This window comes from Chinchilla lanigera, unplaced genomic scaffold (genome assembly GCF_000276665.1).
Source record: "Chinchilla lanigera isolate Chin_1 unplaced genomic scaffold, ChiLan1.0 scaffold00009, whole genome shotgun sequence".
Lineage (NCBI taxonomy): Eukaryota > Metazoa > Chordata > Mammalia > Rodentia > Chinchillidae > Chinchilla > Chinchilla lanigera.
This window is the reverse complement of record NW_004955410.1, coordinates 24,949,286-24,967,473: the sequence shown is the minus strand read 5'-3', so window position 1 is coordinate 24,967,473 and position 18,188 is coordinate 24,949,286. Positions and strand designations below refer to the sequence as shown.

Below are 18,188 nucleotides of genomic sequence, written 5' to 3'. Positions count from 1 at the left end.
GTTTTAGTCTTCAGCATGTGGACAGCCAGTTTTTCCAGCACCATTTGTGAAAGAGGCTAGCTTTCTTTCAGTGAACATATTTGGCCTCTTTGTCAAAATAAGGTGGCTGAGTGTGTTTGTGGTTGTGGCTGCATCTTCTAGTCTGTTCCATTGATCCTCGGGTCTTTTTTTTTTTTTTTTGCCAGTACCATGCTGATTTTTATCACAGTAGCTTTGTAGTGTAATTTCAAGTCAGGGACTGTGATGTCTCCTGCCTTGCCTTTGTTGTCCAGAATTGCTTTTGCTAATCTGGGTCTCTTCTGGTTCCAGATGAATTTTAGGAATGTTTTCTCTAGATCTGTGAGGTACACTAAATGGTATTTTAATCGGTATTGCATTGAATCTGTGTAACATTTTTGGGAGTGTGGCCATTTTCACATGTTGAATCTTCCTATTCATGAGCAAGGAATATCTTTCCATTTTCGGAAATCTTCTTTGATCACTTTTTTCAGAGTAGTGTAATTTTCACTGTATAGATCTTTTGCTTCTTTTGTTAGATTGATTCCTAAGTATTTCAATTTTTTAGATGCTATTGTGAAAGGTATTGTTTTCCTAATTTCTCTCTCAGTGTGTTTGTTGTTTGTGTATAGGAATGCTATTGATTTTTGAGAACTGACTTTGTATCCAGCTACACTACTGAGTTTGTTTATTAATTCTAGGAGTCTTTTGGTTGAGTTTTGGAGGTCTTCCATGTAGAGTATCATGTCATCTGCAAATAATGATAATTTCACTTCTTCCTTTCCTATCTTTATTCCTTTTATTTCTCTCTCTTATCTAATTGCTCTGGCTAATGTTTCCAGAGCTATTTTGAATAGGAGTGGTGACAGTGAACATCTTGTCACCTGGATGGTTTTGTCTTGTTCCTGATTTTAAAGTGAAAGCTTTCAGTTTTTTGTCCATTTAGCATGGTGTTGGCTATTTGTTTGTCATAGATGACTTTTATCAGAGTGAGGTTAAGACCATCTGTTCCAATTTTCTGTACCAGTACTATTTTTAACTTACTCATTTATTCAGTCATTCAGACCAGAGAAGGGATGTATATAAGCTCTCTCCAAACACTTGAAAAGAAAAAATTAGATACTTATATTCAGGCTATAATGTGGTAAATTCTAGATGGATGAATGATTTACAAAATGAGGACAAGGTGACCCCAGAAATATGATTATTTTTATCATTAACAGTCTTTGTGTGGCTGGGGATTTAGCTCAGTGGCACAGTGCCTGCCTGGCAAGCACAAGGTCGTGAGTTCGATTCCTGGTACCAGAAAAAAACCAAACCAAACCAAAAAAAAAGTCTTTGTAAACCTAGCGGAGGGGAGATCATTGTAGGCCTAGCAGAGAACCAAGAAGTTCTAAAAGAAAAAGGTAATGGACTTGACCATATGAAAATTTAAAATACCTGTATGAAAAAATGTCCTGAATAAAGTGAAAGGACAAGTGAAAATGGGGGTAATTTTATTACATGTACAGCAAATTAAAAGGCTTATATTTCCGATATACAAAAACTAAGGAAAAGTGGGAGGGGTGGAGCTATAGCTCAGTGGCACAAGCACCTGCCTGGCAAGTGCAAGGTTCTGAGTTTGATTCCTGGTACCCCCAAAAAAACCCAAAACAAAAAAACTTAATCACAAAAAATAAGGAAAGGAAATTACAAATTAGAAGAGAAATAGTAATAAGTGATAAACCTGATAATATTAAAAATATAAACTAAAATTCCAATTTTACCTAAATGCATATGGACATACCTATAAACCAATGTACTGTTTTTTTTCCCCAAACAAGATTTAACAAATTTAAACAATCCAATAATGTTCCATGTCTGGTTTGATGAGAATAAAAAGCAGTTCTTCCACTGGATGGTGAGCACTGACAAGGATGTTGCAGAGGAGTTCACACGTCAGGTAAGGAGTCCAACCCCCTTGTGTTTGTATTTCCCACAACGCTGAGAGTCTGCAAGTTGGGGAATAACGTGTTTGCTAACTGTGAGGCAGATCTCTCCTGCTGAAATGTTTGACTTGGTTTATACAGTGCATGTGGTTTTATAGTGGTGAGTCTGTCAAGAGTAAACTTGTTCAGAGGCCCAATGTCTAGTGTCACCCTCAGTTTCTGGGGTTCCATGGGGATGCAGAATATGGGATATGATGAGTCTTGGAGGGGAAAAGTACATCCCCTGCATGCTGAAATTGGGGGAGCACCTACCTGCCTCTGCTGGGGCTCAAGAAAACTCAGTAATTTTCAGGAAAGTAATGCATCATATTTGAGTGGTTTGATTAATACTGAGATACCACTGGATAACTTCACAAAGGGTGGGCCATGCTGAACACTCTCTCAGGAGCTAGGACAAGCATGCTCCTATCTTCAGGGCTATTTTTCTTCAATAAACAAAGTAATTAATGTTGGTGTTTTAGGTTACTATTGTCATGGTTGATACATTGTGTCAACTTGGGCAGTCTAGAGGTTTGGCTAAGTGACTCAGCAGGAAGCCAGGGTGCTTATTTTGTATACATCCTGAGCCTGTGGAAGAGGAGGGCATGGAGATTATGTGAGAGCTACATGCCCCTTAGGTGGGGGTAGCCTGTTTACAATGTAAGGGAGGGAAAGAGGCTGCTTGCTGCGATTCCTCCCGTTTGCTCTGGCTGTTTGCTGTTCGGCTGCCATTCCCCCCTTTGCTCTTGTTGCTTTGCTGTCTTCTGCCTCAGAGCCAGCCAAGTATGGACTGAAACCTCCACAAACTGTAAGCTAAATAAACCTTTCCTTCCTTCATTTTGGGCGTTGGGTATTTTGTCTCAGTAACGAGAGAAAAGTAACCAAGACAACTCTCTTAAGGATTAAAATTTTTAAAAATTCTATTTACTTGGGAGAGTAGTTTATTTTGTGTTACATCAAAGGGAAGGCAACAAATGGCTAAGTTTTTCAAAATATAAATACCATAACAACATCTCTCTCTCTCTTATCATCATCATCATCATCACCATTATCTACTCTTAGAAAAGATAACATTTTATATTTAAATGATAGGCTACCACAATCAAAAGAGCCTTTTCTAAATGTATGTTTGTTTCTGGATGTTAACTAAGAGATGCAAACAGCCAATAACACCACCATTTGCATGCACATACTTACGTCATTCATCAGCCATCGCTTGAACTCAAGAGGGTCAAACATTTGGTTGACCTCTGACTCACCTCAGAAGATCAAGCATTCTAAGAAAGAAAAGGGAAGAGGTTGTACTTAGATTACATTACTAAACCTGTGGTCAGTATCTAGAATTCCGTTAGCGCAAGCAAGCTTCAAAGCATCTCTATAATATATTTAATTCAACACTTAAAGGATGAAAGTCAAATAATATCTCAGAATGGGAGAAAATAATATTAGATGCATTATCTTCTCTACTGAAATTCAACTGGCTTGTCTGAACTTTTTAACTCCGTTCCAGTTATGCTCATCCTTTCTTGGTTGGCCCTGTCTTTGCTGTCCTTCCTCCTCACTCCCAATCAATATAACTTCTGGATTATCCCTCCATAGGTTATGTCATCCTGCTAAAGATAAAAGTCATACTAATTCTGCAGTGCTATCTATTCTACGGAGTTATCATAATTCTGTTCAGACTAGTGATTTCTCCTGCGCTTTTATATCTCCTTTCTAAGGTCTCTGCCAGCCCACAAGATACCTTGCTACAAGTAAATAAAGTAGGTGCAACTCAAAGACAAGAGTCCCATGCTGGGGTTCATGGTAGAGATTACATTTCACTTGCCGTTTGTCCCTCAGTTTGGGTTCCTTCTGCAGTTAACAACCTTTGTAATGGTATGTGGTTCCCTGCTTCTTCCTGCATATGCTCTAAAGCATACAACATACAAAGGGTTAGGAAGGAGAATGCGTGTGGCACTGGAATGAGTAATGTATAGCAATTAAACGCAGAGTCAAGCCAAGTCTAGCCACAATGGCAGCATGATTCTGTGTATTCACCCTGCTTCACAGGCACAGACTGATGGTCCCTGACTTAGGGTGGTTCCACTTAGGACGGTTCCACTTTATAGTGGTGCCTAGGTGGCATACATTCAGTAGACATTATACTTGGAATTTCAAATTTCAATCTTTGCCCAGGATAACAGTAAGTGCTATGATACTCTCAGGCAATGCTGGACAGTGGCCGTGAGCCACAGCTCTCAGCCACATGACTATTAAGAGGGGAAACAACTGACACTACAATACACTAAGTCTCGTATGCTGCTGAGTATGATTTCCTGTAGTTTAAATAGATTAACTGAGTATCCCCTTGGTGTATTTTCTACTTTCAGTAGGCTTATTAGGAAATAACCCCATTGTAAGCTGAGTATATGTATTTCCTCTAAAAATAGGATTCTTGTGCTCTGAATTTTGACAGAGCCCACATGTCTGAGAGCCAAGAACTCAAGTACCCTGAAGGAGGAGGGTGTTGGGCCACCTAAGCAGGATGGGCATGGAGACCATGACCTCTGTTTTGTGGGCATGAGCCCATCTCAGGTGAAATGACAGAAAGGGCCTAGACGCTGGGTTGAGAGTATCTTTGGAGAGAGTTGTCAGTGAGTCAGGGCGGAGTGGAGAGAGGGAAAGGATGTTTCTGCCATTTTGAGTCAAAAGGGGAATTTAAGACAAGTTCTTAGGCAAGTATGAAGGAATACTAGAAAGTCAGAGTAGGAGAAATCATTGCTAGCTTGCTGCTCTAGAGCCACGGAGTAGTTTTGTTGGGCATGAGTCCAGCTTCAGAGTTGGTGGGACAAGGGTGTTTTAACTCAGTCAAATAAGAAGTCCATGAAAGGAACCAGACAGGATCATTTTGTCGTGTGCTCTAAGAAAACTTCCTTGAGGGAAGGTGACCCAAACAGGTGAGGGCAAATTTTCAGAAGCCTTGAAAGAGGAGTCCAGTTGCTCTTTGAGATGTTCTCTCCTGTAGAAAGTACTTAAAGAATCTATAAAAATGCTTCAGAAGAGAGAGAACTATCATTCTGCAGCCTGGATGAACACTGAGGCAAAGTACAACTCCCCAATCAAATAAGACCCTTTTCCCTTTCTCTTCGCTCCCTACCAGGCTCCAAAAAAACAGACAAAATCCAAAAGGTCAGACTGGTCAATGGATGAAGTGATGCATACAAACAGGAACAACAAGCGCTTTTCCATTTCCTTTCCTTATAATTTCCTAGGGTGGACAGGGCAGAGCTGGAGGAAGGAGAAACTTAAAATTAAATAGATTTAGGAGTTTTAACAATACATGAGGTGATAAACATGACCAGCTGATTCTTCACTGTTGCTCTCTGAGAGTAACTAAGTCATGCAGTGCCCTGGAGTTTTTGACCAGGAACAGACAAGTACAAGTTTAGAAAACTCATTTCTACTGCTGATGTCTAATGGTTTATTGAAAAGAGCAGTTAATGCTTAATTTTTGTAATTTTTTTCTACCTATTCTGTATGCTTCTATCTGGTAATCTGAACAACTAATTTGAAGACAATAATATGCAATATAACAACCATTGGTGAATTCCTACCATTCTGTCTAGTGAAACTCTGTATTGTTTCTAATGTTTCTTTTGTTTTTATTTTTTTACTCTCTTTAATGGTTTGATCCATCTTGCATTCTTCCATCTTGTAATCTCAGCAACTTCGTTGAAGATAACCATATGTAATATAGCAGCCACTGTTAATTCCTATCATTTTGTTCTGAAACCCTGTGTCATTTTTATTGTTTGTTCTTTGTTTTGTTTTTATCTACATTGTTGGTATTTTGCTATTGTTCTTTTTTTATTATTTTCTTTAAAATAAGAAAAAAAGAAAAAAGAAAACTCATTTCATGGCACAGTAGTGGGAAGAAACAGCATTGCTTTCAGGTCCCACCTTTCCAAGTTTCTACCTACTCATGAGTCAGTTCTGCATGAACTGCAACGGGTCTGGCTTGCACAGAAGCATGTTTGCTCTGGATTGAGTCTTCTTGTGCCTTCTCAGGAACATCAGTCCTTTAGTTATCTGTGTCCTTTTATGTGCCATCAACCTCTCCTCCTCTACTGGATCTTTCTCACCAGCATGTAAAAATTACTCTAGCTCACTTATCTGGGAAAAATATCCCTTCTCTCCTTTAGCTACTGCTCTGTTTCCCATCTCCCTTCACTGAACAATTCCTTGAAAGAGTCATCTAGCTGCACAGGCTGACTACCTTTTTGCTACATATCTTCTTCTCTCATTCTCTCCTCCAACGCCCCACAGCAGGCTTTCCTCCTGCTGCTTCACCAAGCAGACCCTTACCAGCACCGACAGTTCTCTGCCAGCATCTTCTTCGAGTCCACAGATGTTCTTCTCTAGGCTTCTGTGCTCCACTTTTGGATAGACGCTTTGCATCTGCCTGGCCATTGCTCATTGACTTGCTGTTTTTCTCCACCAGACCCCTCTCCCTGGCCTCTTTTCATTTTGGTCAACATTCTCCTTCCTTGCAATTTTATGCAGTTTAGGGGCCTCTTGACAGTATAGAGGTAAAACATTTTTATTCCTGAAGACAGTTTTACTGGTCAGTGCTGGTCTAAAGTTAGAAAACAAAATGCCTCATCATTCAGTAATGTAGTCTGTAATCAGACTCAATAAAAATAACAAGAATAAAAGCAAGAGTCTCTGTGTACATTCATTAAAGAAAACATTGTCTGTCTTGCAAGTGACAGTAAACCCAACTTAATTATCATGAAGTAACAGGCTGGCTGGTACATGCTGAAAGGTTGAAAGGTCTGCAGGGGAGCTTCAGGGACAATTTAGCAGAGGGTTAGCCTATGTCCACAGGGTCCTTCTCTGCTGTCCACCTCCACTTTCAACTCTTCCTATAGACTCCTTATGTGTAAAATGTACAAAGGTATTAAAATGAATCATCTCATAAAATTATGGAGGCTAACAAAGGTCAAGATCTACAGGTTGAGTTACCAACCTGGTCACCCAGGCGAGCTGGTGGTATAGTTCTAGTCCAAGTCCAAAGACCTGAGATCAGGAGAACTGATGGTGTAGTTCTAGCCCAAAAGACCCAGGATAAGCCAATGGTTCAATTCAAGGAAAATCAAGCAGGAGAAATTTTTACCTGGGGAAGGGTCAACCTTTTTGTTCTACTCAGGCCTTCAAATGATGGATGAAGTTCATCCACATTAGGGAGAACAACATCCCTTATTAAGTTTACCAGTTTACATATTAATCTCATCTAAAACACTACCACAGAGACACTCAGAGTAATGTTTGACCAGACATCTTGTGGCCCAGTCAAATTGATATGTGAAATTGACCATCATAGCATTGCTGGACTTCATTGGCCCATGTTCTTTTTCATCCTCTGAAGCCCTAGTATAGGGAACTCCACCCATGGGCTGTGAAAAGATATAAGGTAATGTCTACTTAACAATATTGCAGGACTGTTGCCCAGAAAGATAGAGTGGAAACTAGGTGCAAAAACCAGACACCTACTACCAGCTGCTAATACAAACATTTGAAAGTTAATGAGAACAGAATTCTCTGAGAATAGAATTAAAGAAACACTGAGTGATTGCCCTGTGCCAGACCCTGTCCTAAACACTCTACATTTCCTCTGAGCTGGACTCCCTGAAAAATGCATTTGTATCTTTTTTTATTCTATAAATTTCTAATGAACAAAAAAAGCGACATTTTCTCTTCATTCATTACTCCCAATCCCTAATAAGAAAAACAAGAATTAGTATTTCTGAAGATATGACTTATTCTTGCCCCCATGGGAGGTAAAGCCTTTTTAAAATGTGACAATTCTCATCAATAGAGCAAATTTGCTGGAAGGTTGAAGGTCACTTTGAAGACAGTCCTAAGAACACTTGTTGGCTTAGTTACTTTCTTGTTGCTGGGATAAAATACTAGACACCCACAAGTTAAAGAGGAAAGTTTTATTTTAGCTCACAGTTTAAAGAAATTTTAGTTCCAAGAAAGGGCAGCATGGCAGAGAGGCATGGCAGAGGAGGAACATTTCATGACATGTCAGGCAGGACACAGCAGCCTTCCTTCTGCTTTCCCTTTTCAGTCTGTTCAGGTGAGGCTACAAGCCTATTGGTTGGTGCCACCCATACCTAGGATCAGTCTTTCCTCTTCAGTAAATCCATCATCCACAGCCAGAACTATGCTAAATCAATCAGTGGACTAATCCATTATCACACACCCATGATCCAGTCACTCCCAAAATCCTATGAGTGCATGAGACTTTGAGAGGAACATCTAGATATAAGCCATAACACTTGTCTACATTACTTTCCCCCTTTAGATTAAGTTTCTGATTTATTTAACCAAGAATAAACAAACAGAAGAATGAGGTAGAAGAGTTTGTGTAATAGTAATATTTATTCCTTACACATGTGTAAAGATTCACCATTGAAGCCCTTGGAAAACAACTTTTAATTTCTTTAGTAGATCTAGGACTATTCAATATACATATTCAGTTTATTTCATAAATCTAGAACTATCAGGAATTTTTTTTCCTTGTCAATTTTGATAAATTTATTTTTTAAAAGATTTTATCAGTTTCATCTAAATTTTCAAAAAAACCCCAATATAATCTGAGGGTATAACTCAGGTTAGAATGCTTGCTTAGCATCCCCATGGCCATGGGGTTGGTCCCTAAAATGGCAAAATAAGTAAAATTTAAAAATGAAGTGACAAGGGCTGGGGATATAGCTCAGTGGCACAGTGTGTGGTCCTGAGTTTGATTCCTGGTACCAAAAAAAAAAGTGACAAAGTTGTTCTTAATATCCTTTTATTTTTCAAATGAAAGTGATAGATCCCTTTTTTGTTTCAGATAGTTTATGTTTTCTCTCTTTTGCTTGAACAGTGTTACTATTATGTTTCTTAACTATTAATTCTGCTCATCAATATTTTCTTTCTTCTATTTTCTTTGGATTTAATTTCTCTGAATTTGATTTATTGTATTTCAAATGCACATTTGCATTTAGAACTGTAAATTTCCTTTCCAACATCATTGTATATTACACCATTTTCATTATCATTCAGTTCATAATATTTTCCAATTTTATTTGACTTTGATCCTTGAATATCTTCTAATTGTCTTTCTTTGATTTATATTTTGAATTTCCACTGTACTTAGAGAACATGATCCACATGGTTTGAATTTTTTGAAAAAATTTAAGACTTCCTTTGATACTAAGAGAGAGTGTACTTTGACACAGTCTACTATTATATCATCAGCTCTCTTTTGCTAGTGTCTACCTATATCTTTAACCATCTTCTCAGTCTCAATTTTTTTTTTCATCTCTATACAGAGAGTGATTACTGTTGACAGCATATAGTTGGGGTTTTACAATTTATTTAATCTAACAATCTTTTTAAAAATTTTGATTGTCTGGCTATTTATATTGAATGGAATGACTGACACAGTTCGATTTAAGTCCACCATTGTACTATTTATATTTTATTTATTCATCAGGTCTTTCTTCATTTATTCCTTTTTTCCAGACTTCTGCTGGATTATTAATTGAGTATGTTTTATGATTTTCTTTCTCTGCTTATTAGATGATCAGTTATAAATGTTTGCATTGTTCTTTTAGGATTTTATTGCAGAAGATAATAATATCTCTTGACCATAGGTTATGGTTTGTGTCTGCATGTCCCCCCAAATCCTCATGCAGTCATGGGGTGGGCTTCTAGAATTTGTGATTGACCCATGGTCCAATGCTGGGATTGCAGGTGTGAGTGTCACACCTGCCCTGGGGCGGGTAGTTTGCATACAATGTAAAGGAGGGAAAGAGGCTGCTTGCCCCCATTCTCCCTTTTGCTGTTGTTGCTTTGCTGTGTTCTGCCACCATGAACTCTTGCCCTCTCTGCCACGTGCCACTCTGCCTTGGAACCAGCCCAGTATGGACTGAAACCTCCACAAACCATAAGCTAAATAAACCTCTTCTTCCTTAATTTTGGGCATCAGGTATTTTTTCCCAGCAATGACAGAAAAGTAACCAAGACAATATAGTCTACCCCAACTTTTGTGCTCTTACTGTTACATATTTTATTTCTATATGTCATAATATCTCAAGGCATCATTATCATTAGTGTTAAATGAAGCACTATTCACACTTTTTGATGCTCTTCATTCCTTCTTTTGATAGTTCCATGTGTACTACATTATTTAGCCTTGCATTACTGTATGAAATACTTGAGGCATTTAAATTATAAAGACAAAAGGTTTATTTTGGCTCATGGCTCTGGATGCTCTAGATTCAGATTGGGTAGTGCCAGAGTTTGGGGCCTCTTTGGAAAGGCATATAGAATAGGGATTATCTTTGAGCTGGGCAGTGGTTGCAGTTAAAATTGTAGCTTTGTTAAGTTTTAGTTCATTTCTAATTTTTCTGTTTCACAAAACATAGCCTTTCCAAGTTTTTGATTAGAGATGGTAGGAGCTCTGTGTTCTCAGGCCTAAATGATTACAGGGGGTTTAGTGCTGTACTTTGGATGTTTGAATTTAACTCTTTAGCCACTTATCCTTTGCCCTAGTACAATTTAAAAATCTGGAAGATATACTCAGGAGTCCTTGTCTGTGTATTCCAATGGCAGAACTTCTTTCTATATTTTGAAGTTTTCTCTTTAGCATTGTAAAACTAGAGGAGATTTTGTTATGTCTTTTGGAGGACTTCAAGAAAATGTCCCAGTCTTCTTTGTGTAGTCCTTGAACTCAGATGTCCCATGGGGAAAACCAGCTGAGTTCAGCATTGCTCAAGTTTCTAATTTCTAATGAGCCCCACATGACTGACAAAAGTCTCTCTGGTTTCTCTTTCCCCAAGCAGATTCCTCCTTACAAACAAAGTCTAATACTGAGTGCCCTGAATTCTAAAAACGTTCCAAGGAAGACACAACTGGTAATTTATGTAGCCTTCGTTGCTTCCTCCTGTTCTGAGATCCTTACAACTGTGTCTTTTGTAACTTATCTGGCTCTTTCTAATTGTTGCAATATGAATTTTCCATGGTTTATTATATCTTATTCAGGAATAGCTATCCCCTGACCCTTATGTTTTTAAGGTGAAGGTCTGCTAATATCGTTGCAAGTTTAAGAACTGAAAAAGGCCGTGACTTGCCTGTAGCCCTTTGTGAGTGCTACATTTGTGTCCTGAGTTGAGCCCTCAGTTGACAACTATTGCTACACTTTCTGGAGAGAAAACACTTGTTATACTAAAGGAGGCCTTTTTAATGAACCATGTACACTTCTATTGTACATAGTTAGTAGCAATCAAAACTGATGAAATGCCTGGATTCCTTCATTTTCCTGGATAATTCCTACATGATCCAGAAATGGGAAATGAATCTTCCCATGCTTTGCAGATGATATTTAAGCAGGATTAAATTTGATTCAGAAAATCGATAAATTTTAACCCTGTTTCACAGAGGGAAGCATATCATTACACTATTACCACTAGTGGTGCAACCAAATAATTGGTACAAAATCTATTCACAGCTTCTAGGCATGGTGGTGCATGCCTGTAATTCCAGCACTCGGCAGGCTGAGGCAGGAGGATTGCTGTGAGTTCAAGGCCAGCCTGGGCTATATAGTAAGTTCAAGGCCAGCCCTGTCTCAAAAAATAAAAAACACAATCAATTCACAGCTGTGGGGCTTTGAATAGAAAGTTTTAAATGCCTTAAAAATTTACTTTGCTTTTGTTGTCTCTTTTTTACACACACAGATATATACACATATATATATTCATATATGTGCCTGTGTGTATGTATATAATATATGAAATGTACATAATATATATTTTTTACTCTACCTTTCCTTTTTAGTCATTGCTAATATGGGAATTATTTATTAAACTGGGATTACAGGCGTGCATACTCTTTCTTTATATACTTTTTCAAGAATAATATCTGCATTTTATTGAGTGAGTGATTGATTGGGCCAGGGGTCTCACTGCATCGCCCAGTCTGGCCCAGACTCATTGTCCTCTTGCCTCAGCTTCTCAAGCAGAGAAGATCCCAGGCACACACCAACATGCTCTGTGCAAATATTTGAATTTTTTTTTTTTTTTTGAGACAGGGTCTTGCTATGCAGTTTAGGCTAGCCTTGAGCTCACTTTGTAGCCCAGGCTGGCCTCGAACTGGCAACGATCCTCCTGCCTCAGCCTCCTGAGTTCTGGGATTACAGGCGTGCGCCACCATGCCGGGCTTCAATATTTGCATTTTAAATTATGACTTTACTAGTTTCTAGGTCTTTGTTTTGTTTCATTTTTGGCCAGTTGAAGGATGCCTTCAATTTATTGCTTCTGGAAGATCTATTGGTATAAGTACAGGTATTACTTGATTAATGACTTACCTGTTCAATGACTGGTCAGGCTTAGAATCTGCCCTTCAGACTTATAACCCCTGCCCCTTTTTTGCTACAGTTCTATACATCTTGTATATGGAGCCTTAAAGTCTTTCTTTTCGGTAAAGTACACATTGTTTATTCAGTACTGTAATTATTTTTACTGATTGTACTGTATAGCGCAGTACCATAGTTTTATATTCTGTTATATATACTACATGTAAGGGTTATGCAAATAAAATCAAAGTCATTAAGTTGAGCTTTGACCATTTCTTTGTTCTGAATACTCTAATGTATATACTACACACAATTCCTCATTTAGCAGCCAATTCATTTAATGGCCTAGTCCGAGGAGCAGAACTTGGTTGTTAAAGGAGAAACATCTATACTTAAATGCCTGTTGTAGTCAGGGTTTATAAGGGAAAAGATTTAATACAGGATGCTTAATTTGTAGGGTTATTTTATAATATTCACCCAAAGAGTCAGATATAAAAGAGTACAGAATATCTGTCTACACACTAAAGACCCAAAGAATCCGTCTCAGGGCCTGGATCCCATGGTAATGTCCTCATGAGTCCAGCTGAAGACCTAGAGCTCATGGCAATGTCCCCATGAATTCAGCTGGAGGCTTAAAGCATATGACAATGTCTCATGTCAATCTGTATCAAGGATCTGCACTAGAAAGACCCAAAGTTCAGTGATGGAAGCTAGAAAGTCTGTGCCAGAGGGATGAAGGATCTATGCCAGCAGGCTGAGGGATCTGCACTGGAGCCAAGAAGTGATGCTCAAGGTAAAGACCAGAGATCCCCTAAAAAGAACTGCAGCCATCCTCAGTGATAGCAAGAACCAGAGCTCCTCCAAGGATGAGAACAGCCGAGTTTATATCAGGAAAACCAGCATAACAGACTTTCCCAGGAGAATCAACAGCACATCTTCCCCTGCAGTTCTCTCTTATGCTGTTGGCAATGATCCTCAGATAGCTCTTCCACACCCAGCACCACGCTGATTCAGTTCAGCTAGGTGTTACAAGTTGGCTATTAGTTAATCCACCACAATGCCTAACCATGTTTCCTATTGCCTTCAGGAATGAAAAGCAACACTGAAATTCTCTAATTATAAATTTTTGCTCCCAAAGCTCTAGAGCAATGAGAGGTTCTCTACTGTGACTGTTCATTGCAATATCCTGGGGAGCTTTTAAAAATGCCCATGCCTATGCCCAGCCATTCCAATTTAAGTGGTTTGAGATGTAGTTGGGATATCGGGATTAAAAACAAAGCAAACAACAATTATAAAATACAGAGCTGGGCATGGTGGTACATGCCTGTAATCCCAGCACTTGGGAGGCTGAGGCAGGAGGATCACTGCAAGTTCAAGACCAGCCTGGGCTACAAAGTGAGCTCAAGGCCAGCCTGAACTGCATAGGGAGACCCTGTCTCAAAAAGACCAAAAAAAAAAAAAATTATATATATATATATAAAATACAAAAAACACACAAAAGCCCTACTGTAGGTCAATTAAATCAGAGTTTTTGGGTGGATGACTTAGATATCAGCACTTTTTCTGTGTGGAGTGAAAATTTCTCAAATTTGCCAACTGCACTGTCAGTTTACTCCAATGTCAACTTTGTTCTTTATTTCCATTAATGTGGATTATAAATTTGCTTTTACATTTTTTTGGTTTTAAAAAATTCCTTTCTATAAATCTCCCTTTTTCCTTACCCTGAATTATCTTCGTACCACCAGATCTTTTCTTATAACTTTCTCCATTCTCACTGGTGGGTGAATCATTTCATAGCTTCTGAAGATGACAGTTTCCTGAAATTTGCATGTGTATTTTGTAGATCATTTTTGGAGGCTCGTTTTTTCCCTGTTTCTCTGGATGATGCTATCTTTCCCTTCCTTTTGTGGTTTTTGTTACCAGATCCTGGTTAGATTGTTGCTGTCATGGTTTTGGTTGTGTGCATTTCCTTCTCAATCAGCTTACCTCAAAGAAGGCAAAGCTGATCTATTGGCCCTGCTCTCAGGCAACTCATGTCCTCCAATCTCCTCTGCAACATAGTAGTAAATGGTTCCATCTCCAAGTCCAGTTCCAAAAGGGAAGGAAGATTTTCTTCATGCTGTTTCACTTTACCTTATACCTCTGCTTGCCTGGCCCTCCAATGTTCTGTTTGGACACAGTGAACCTAAAGAAAAGAAGAAAAAAAACAAAAGAAAAGAAACTTTTCCCAGCACTCATTCTTGTCCTGGCATTTTTCTTCACTATCTACCTATGATCCTCTTGTGGGAGGACTTGTTCTCAGGAAGCAACTTATAAAAGCCAGGCTGTACCTCCCACTTTGCTCTTGACTCGGTTGTTTTCTGGGAGTGTCAATGTCTGCCAGATATGATGTGGGCTGGGAATAGTAGCCACCTGGAGAGGGGTACTAGTGGGCCAGGGAATGGCTGAGCTGCTTGTTTGTGGGTACGCTGTTGGCTGTCTGTGTCACTGGTCTACCAAGGGAGTAGAGTTGAAGGTCATTCCTGTCCTTATTCAGATGAATTAAATGATTGAGGTAAAAACAGGGTGGCCTATTCTCAATCCATCTACGTCTGGCTTACGATTAGTGTAAGTTCACAAAGTTCCACAGGAGGAACCACTGTTTGAATCAGCAGTTGGAAAAAGGTCCAGCGACTCTAATGAGGTATATATAATTTCCAACTGAAAATTCAGGCTGCATTTGAGACTGGTAACTTTCAGTGGGGGTGGAATTACAAGGGGGAGCCAAGAAAACAAAAGAATAGGTATTGCAGCCCGCCAGAGACAGTGCCTTGCAAGAGGGGAGGAGGGACAGGTGTGAGAAGCATTAGGGACACAGTGGTGACAGGACATGGATCCTGATGTAGCAGAAAGAAAGGGGAAGAGCTGGAGACAGTGCCCAGATTCTGCCATCAGAAGTTTAGGAAGGGTCCACTGGGCCTTTTTAGAATAGGCTATTGAAGTTGAAAGATAATGTAGCTTCATCTACTTACTAATAAGGATTGATCAAGCACTTACCATGTGCTAGGCATCTTGCTAGATCTGGGGGATGTATGACTTCAGAGAGAAGGAAGCCTTTAGTCTAGTGGTAATGTTACCAGTCAGGGTATGAGGAGGTTCCTGAGGCTGAGATAAGGAACTCACCCATCCTAAACATACAGTGGGGCTGCAAGTTTGTTAGCTTCTGTTGTGGCAAAAGAATTTTCAGCATGTGCCAGTAAGAGGCACAAGAAGAGTGTATTAGGCAGAAATTTTAGTGCATGCTCAAGAGTGTTGCGTGAGAACTCAGAGAAATGAGACATTATTCCCTACAGCAAGGAACATTCATGCTTCTCTTGGAGGTGTGGAAACTCCAGGAAAAGACACCCTCTGTTCAGCTTGTATCTAGATGTCTCCCCAAAGCCTCAAAGCCTCATGTGGTCATAGTAGGGCATAGGAGGGCTTTGCAGAGGTGGTTGAATCTAGGGTGGGTGATGCTGGGATCAAGGATGATGCTGGGTGGATTCATGGTTCTATGAAAGGAGTAAGGGTGCCCTACCATGGGTGTGAGTGCTGCCTGCCCTAAGGGTAGGCATCCTGGATAGGATATAAGGGACAGAAACAAGGTTACTGCTTGCCACTTGCTGCTTTGCTGCTTTACTGCTTGCTGCATTGATGCCTTCTGCCTGCTGTACCACCCTGCCTTGGAAATAGTCAACCCTAAACTGAGACCTGTACAAACTGAGCTAATTAAACCTTTCCTCCTTAACTTTGGGTGTCAGGTATTTTGTTTCAGCAATGAAAAAAGTAACTAAGATACCCCCAAAGAGTACTAGCCATTCTACAATATTGCTTTATTTTGTTTGAATGGGTAATTTAAACAGTCTTGAATTCTCTCAACCTGTTCCTTTATCGCAGGATCAGGTTCCTGCTCTTTATTTTCTCAGTTAAGCCAATTTATGAGCTTCCATTATTCCTGAGGAATTTTGAGTATGATGAGTCTGGAACAAAAGGAGCCTAAATTTAATCAAAAGAATGCTGATGTGGGTCACTTTGGGTAACTTCAACTGCAGAACTTGCAGTCTGAAAAGCACAATTTTTAGTAACCATTTCCTTGTCTCCTTTCCACCTTTTATTTCTTCTATCTTCCCTCAGTAAGACAGCATCTGTCAAATCAATCCCACCAATGAAGGTAATGCCTTTTTTTTTTTTTTTTTGTACCAGGAATCGAACTCATGACCTTGCGCTTGCCAGGCAGGCACCATGCCGCTGAGCTATATCTCCTACTCTCCTCTTCTTTACTATAAAAAAAAGTCACAAAAAAAGCTGAGGCCTGGCAAGGGGTCTAGGATATAGCATTAGAGGCAGAGCCCAGGAGACAAATTTTCTGAGGACCACAGTTCATCTGGAAGAGATGGAAGAGCCTCAGTGTGGCTGAGCAGATGAGGAGAGCCTTGCAGGAAAGAAGATACCTTTTTTCATCCTGCACCATGCTATGAAGCCTTGCTTTGCTCATTTGCCCTATGTATCAGACTTGTATGTGGGTGCTGATCTATTTTGCCTGAGGAGGCTGAAGTTTTTTGTGCATGACGCTTGAGATTCTGTAATATACAGGTAGTAAAACATTAAAAATGTTTTCTTTGCATTAAGTTGCTATGAATATTTGTTCAGGCATGGAAGATCAAAACAAATCTGTTTCGTGAACTTGACTGAAGGCATGTCTTACTGTAAAGTCAGCAGATGTTTCCAGTGAGGAAATCACTAAATCAGATGTCATCTCTGTCTGAAAATGAGCAAAGGTGCACTTCGGGGTTTTCTGAGCTGCGTGCACTCTTGGGATTTCACAAAGGCTCTGCCACTGGAGACTTCAAGAAAATCTTTGAAGCCTCCTCATGTGTGGTTCTCTCTCTCTCACTCGCTCTCCCTCTCCCTCTCTCTCTTCCCTTTTGCACATTTTAGAGCCAGTCCCTTCATGAGCTGTGTTACCTCAAAGAGGTAAAAAATATAAAACCTCAAAGCCTACAGGAAACACACTCCAAATCCTGGTAGTTGATTGCTTTTCTCCATTTGTGAGTTGATTTTTCCCTTACTGAATGATTAAGTCTATTTCATTTTCGCTGAGCCTCACTTATTTCCTAGTTTGGGCCTTTATATGACCTTAGCCCCAGCAGAACTCCACCTCCTAGTCTACACCGGATGTGCTGAGATCCTGCTCCTTTTCCTCTGCTGCTCCACCTCCACTTGCTCTCCCTTCCCCTGCCCCTGCCGGCTCCTCCACTGGCGATGCCCGGGTCCCTCCTCCTCCTCCCTTTTCTCAGTGGCAGTCTCGATCGGATCGCCCCCACCTGATTCTCGCTTGCACACTGTACTCTCCGGCTCCTGCTCTGCCGCTCTCGCTCTCACTCTCTCTATTACTGTCTTTCACTCTCGCTCTCTGGCTCTCGATCTCCCCCTCCTCCTCACGCCCCTGTAATTTGTGAAATGACCTCCCAGCCTTTGCAGTTTCCACCGTCACCTGCACAGAGGTAGCTTCTCTCTATTTGTACTCACGGGGCAGTTTTAGTTGCTAATAACGGAAACCAGTTCTGACTGATTGCAAAAAGGCGGGGGAATTTGTTGGAATACTACAGAGACATCTCACCGACTCCCAAAAATAGAATAATCAACAGAAACTGCTCTGGAGCCCACTGCTATTAATAACCTGAACTTAAGGCCAGTAATTCCTAACTTTCCTGTTTTGTTTGTGTGTGTGTGTGTGGTTGTTGTTCTTGATTTCAAATTCGAGGGAGACAATTTGGCTAACTCAGATGTAGCATGGGTTCACTTGCCCATATACTCCA

At 39.9% G+C, this 18,188-nt stretch overlaps 1 long non-coding RNA gene across 1 annotated transcript in view; it reads right to left on the bottom strand.

Annotated features, from left to right (window-relative positions):
* Positions 1–1,040: 1,040 nt before the first annotated feature.
* LOC102008924 overlaps positions 1,041–18,188 on the bottom strand; it is a 53,418-nt gene continuing 36,270 nt past the window's right edge. The window contains exons 2-3 of the long non-coding RNA XR_259862.1: positions 3,162–3,241; positions 1,041–1,097 (exon numbers count right to left, since the gene is read on the bottom strand). This is a non-coding gene — a long non-coding RNA (uncharacterized LOC102008924). The remainder of the gene's footprint in view (positions 1,098–3,161; positions 3,242–18,188) is intronic.